This window comes from Pinus tabuliformis, chromosome 2_1 (assembly GCF_031772625.1).
Source record: "Pinus tabuliformis cultivar Carrire ecotype Pingquan chromosome 2_1, CPIR1, whole genome shotgun sequence".
NCBI classification, from domain to species: domain Eukaryota; kingdom Viridiplantae; phylum Streptophyta; class Pinopsida; order Pinales; family Pinaceae; genus Pinus; species Pinus tabuliformis.
The window spans coordinates 965,457,310-965,462,580 of NC_142299.1; positions in this window are offsets into that span (position 1 = coordinate 965,457,310).

Sequence of the window (5,271 nt, forward strand, 5' to 3'; positions counted from 1 at the left end):
CCTATTGTCATTGCTCTTGAGTCATTTTATCAATTCAGGAGTCCACACCATAGGTTCTTCACCTTTAAAATAGTTATTCCTTTCAGTCAATATTGATATCCACTCTTACATCTCAGAAGGAAATGAAGTGAAGAACATTTTGTATTTATATTTAAAAATATACTTCTATAACCAAGATTGGGATGTCAGACGAGGGTTTCTATTTTCTTAATCTGCAAATTCTCACTCTTTTAGTTCTATCTAGCCTTGAATAACCTTCTTCGACGAGTGCGACATCCACATATCCTTCAAACAAATCCCGGTCCTCAAAGCTGAACCACTTGTTGGCTTAGTTTGGGCTGACCCAGGTTTGATCTATACTACACACCAACAGAACCCTCAATCACTGGCCCTTTCAGCAATGACCTGGAAGCAGATCATAGCCTCACCTGAAGTGTCTATGGGAGGATGTAGAACCAGGTTTCTACACCCTTCAAGGTTTAAGGGATGTGGTACTATTATGTTTATTATTCTTATCATTAATAAATCACTTCACCGCATTAGATTAAAGACTTAAACATGTCATATAAAACCATAAAACATCATTGTGTTGCAATTGTGATAACTTCTACTCTACAACAGATAATAAGAAAATATACACATCAATATACCAAATTACCATTGTTCACCCCAATGTGGGGCTTTGTGCACAAGAACTATTGCTTATATAATGAATCTTTGTACAACATATAGTTCTTGTCCTATGCAGTAAGCTGTAGGTTGTTTACGGACTCATCTGCAGAGCCTCACCTTCTCTGCCAAAGTACAAATCACAAAAATACAACCATAACACTAATATGGATCCAAAGGTGTATAGGATGATTCTCTTCTTATTATTTTACCCTATATATACTATAAGATTGAAGGGTTACAACACTACAATACGATGGTCCAAATACCATGGACTCCCTAAAACAAGGAACTATGGTTCAAAACCATTGACCCTTTACAAAAGAGTGTGCTTTAAGGAAAGGTAGGGGCTTCGATCCACCCCGAAGTCTTTACATCACATAGTATATTCCAAGTTCTCTACTACATGCTCCACATCGCACTCTGATGCATGCTCGATTGCATGCTCTGCCCCACAAAATGCAGCCTTTGCAAAAATCTAGGCCTAGTTGGGTTGTGCCTAACATCTAAATTATATCCTTGAGATGTGGTAAAATTATATCCAATATAGGAATGGCTATTTTATAGGAAGAAATTGTGATACACATACTACTTTAAATTCATATATATTGAAAATGTTAAATAATAATAATGGAGAATAACTGCATAATAGTTTTTTTACCTTGTGTTTATTTTTTTAATATAAATTAAATACTTTATTACAAAGTATTTTAATTTTATCTCTATATAAAGTGAAGATGTTGAAATGTTGCTTATTTGAATATTTAAATAGTTATATTTTTTAAATATAGACAAAAATAATGGATAATAGATTAAGACAAGCATTCATTTCATTTATTATTCACAATAATGTACATTTATATATTTCCTTGTGACCCTTGGTCTTCACATATCAAGTGGTGTTTTGGACTCTGGTGACTGTCCACATTCTACACCAACCCTCAACAGATTAGGTGTCCAACATTCCCCCCTTAATCTAAAGGGATATATGTGAGAACAAGAACAGAGCATTAATACAAGAATACAATAATGCATGACAATAATAAGTTGAATGTTATCTGTAAGATGATTTCATACAATGGGATAACTTGAGGTCTCAACCGATGATGATTCAAGGATTACCACCAAGGTTGGAATGCTTAGTGCAGTTCCTGGAAATCTTCTAAATCTAGCAAGAAGCTGAGGTCTACTAGTAGAGGAAGTTCTCCATAATTATTTGAAGAGGTAGACATTCAACCTAGAATAAGGGAGGTCTACAATCTGCGGTGGTTTTAGGAATTCCACCAACCAAAGGAAAACTTAGTGCGATTCCTAGAAGTCTTCTAAATCTAGCAAGAAGTTGAAGTCTTCTGCTAGAGGAAGTGCTTATTAATGCTTTGAAGAGGGATACCTTCAACCTGGAAAAGGGATGTTTGTAACCTGCATTCGTTTAAGGAAGGCTGCCAACCAAAGGCATGCTTAGGGGCTTTTATATCTCTAGCTACAACTCTGAATCTTAGTATGGTTTTATATCGACGTAGACTGAGGAAACAAGTTAAGTTATGGCTTAGGTTCAGTTGATCTATCTTTGAAACTTGTAGGTGGCCATCAATTCCCCCTGTTAGATACAAGGTGATAAGTTGAAGAAACGTATAGTACACGTGAACAAATTTTGTGATATGAGTGAAATATATTCTTAGTTGTTGAAGCCCATTGCCAAGAAGCTATCCATCTAAGGTGAAACTTTGGTCTTATATGAAGATTTTTTTTGAAGCATCTATTTGAAGAATGAGTGTGTTGGACATAATCCTTGTAATGGTTAAGATAAAAAAAAATTGATCATTCACATGGCAACCTCAGTCACAATGTTGACATTTCACAATCTGTGGCCACCTTGGAAAAGGAAGACGATCTAAAACAAGTGAAGATGAACTACGATGAGGAAACCCTGCACTTTGAAATTTGATTGGCAAGTTGAGTAGTATAGAGTATGAAAGAATTCATCCTTATCTGTTACAAATCCATTTGGGCACTTCAACCCCAACCTACAAATTAGTACTATTAGGGCCCATCAAACCCTAATTTAGTTGTTACATGCCCTAAAGAAGTAAACCATCAGAATTCCTACTTTCCCAAGAAGTTTCATAACTAAAATCATCCGAAAGCTGCCTCTAACAAGATCAGTGTAAGTAGGCGTTCGTTAGGGTGCACTGCAATGCAAGCCATACACTGATAGGGTGCTATGCAATGTAATTGGTCCCTCTTTGGCCTACGCTGGGTGAATTTGAGTGAATTTCCATGAGGGATTGAAAGATTCCTTATCCATTGGATGCCTCTAGAAGTTTCTTAAGGCTGTCTACTCCTTTGAGCCCTTATTTGGATGAAGAAGGGAGTTAAGGAACATTAATCCCTTATCCCTTCCTCCATGGAACTAAATCTAAGTTTGGGAGGGCATTCATTATCACCATTTATGGCATAACTTCCTTCATTCACCTATAAAAAGACCACTCATCTAAGTGATCAAGGACTGGCTTGGCTAGAAATTATTGAGTTATAAGGAGATGTTGTTAGTATGAGATTTGAGTTGATTTCAAGTATTGTAATGATGTCAAAATGTCTTGCTTGTTATGAGGAGAGGAAGGGATTGAACTACAGGAGTGATGCTGAATCAAGAAATGGGTTGTAACTCTTCCGTTTACTAATAAAGTGTTCAAAGCTTTTTCCATATGCTTATGTTATTCATTTATGCTTTCATATGTTTATCATGTACTTGATTCCATGCTATGTTTAATCAATAGATCATTATCATATGCTTTGATTGGTTGTTTTCTTCTATCTGTGTGTGGGTACTCTTCAAGGGGATTAAGTATGGAGAGGAGTGACAGAGTTAGTCAAGGGAGATAAGGAGCAAGCGAAGACTACTGGTAGGCTTCATTTCCTCTTATTTAATCTATTGGTCATAGGAAAAGTAGAGAATTCTTTGCACTGTTGTTCTACACTTAGCTACTAGTCTAGGGGTTTAAGCATTTTATCGTAGACACTAAAAATTCCCAAAACAAAATGGCAATTCCATTGGGGAGTGATCATCCATGTTAGTAGATTATCATCCTCTTAAGACATTTCTACATACTGTACTTGTGGTCGTTGATTGAATTTCAGTCTTCTTTCATTGAAAATTGAGCCAAAACTGTGCCAAATTGTCTTCAAAATTGCTTACTATCACCAGCGCAGCCCAATGAAGGACACAGTGCACTGCAATGCACTTCCCTCATAGATCCAATCCGCTTCAGTGCACTGCCTCTCACTGTTGCCTGTGTTGATCCCTTGAGGGTCAGTTTCCCATGTAGGAGCTGAAGTTTTCGAGCCAATATTCTCCTGTTTGAATGATTTGTTGAATGTCAATGATGTCTTGTCTCTAAAAATATTGTTTCATCTCCTTACCTTGCCCTACTTAGAATAGGATTGATAAATGCTTCTTATGTATTTACATTGTCATTTTCAATCTATAGTCGAAAGTTAGTTTTTGATCGATTGATCTTTAGTGAAAGAAAGTGTCGTAAAATCGTCTTTTCCATCGAAAATTGAATTTTCGTCAAATCTTAATTCATGAGAGATCGATTGATTGATGTGTGCAAATGATTAGTGTTTTCGTTGAAAGTCTCGTAATTCCTCATTTCTTTGAAAATGGAAGTGTCATAAAGTCTTCCTTTCGCTTAAAAGAAATTGTCGCAAAATCGTCATTTTTATGAAAAGAGTTTATTGATCGATTGTGCATTAGTTTTCCCTTTTTTTCATTCACATTAAGGGAAATTGAAAATAAATACATGCATGTTTCATTGAAAAAGCTTGTGTGTGTTGATAAGGAATAGTGTAGGGAATTTGCATTTAGATTGTGCTCTTTGCTCTTTGATCAAGAGAAAATCTGATTGCTCCATCCTTAAGTAGCTAGGATTTTCATCGTTAAATTGAATGGAAAGAATGCTTATCATCTTAGTTTCATTCCTAGGAATTTCAGAATACATCATGTGGTGAACTTGAAAGGAAAATTCCTAAGCAAGATCAAATTAAAATAAACACCAATTTACCTAATGGAGCATTGTCATTAACACAAACATTTAGTGGTTCTAGCCTAGAGAGGTGTTCTGGTGTCATAAAACAAAGCAACTATTGCTAAATTGTTTGAAATACATCCCAAGTTTGATACTTCATTCCACGCACGTGAGTATATTATAGCTCATCCACGTACCTTTGGGTATATAGGGTGGTGTTATAGTATGTAAAGTATATGGGAATTCTCTCATTGTGTGGTTTTGCATTACACAGTGCTTATACGGATTGGGCCTCCACGTACCTTAGGGTATATATGAGAGGACAACTCTAGGTTGCTATCCATCATTAAGTAACCGAGTCAGTCGCCTTGTAAATTGTGATACACCAAACACAACATTTGCAGAGATTGCTCGCTCATACTTCATGGTTCACCTGGAGGTATTTTGCAGTTCATATTTGCTTTGTAAACCTTTTGCCTAGTATACCACTTTTTGTTTATTTCTGTTTTTGATAATAAAATTAATTAGCAATCATGGAGGAACATCAACCCATACCCTATCGTTCATGGAGAAC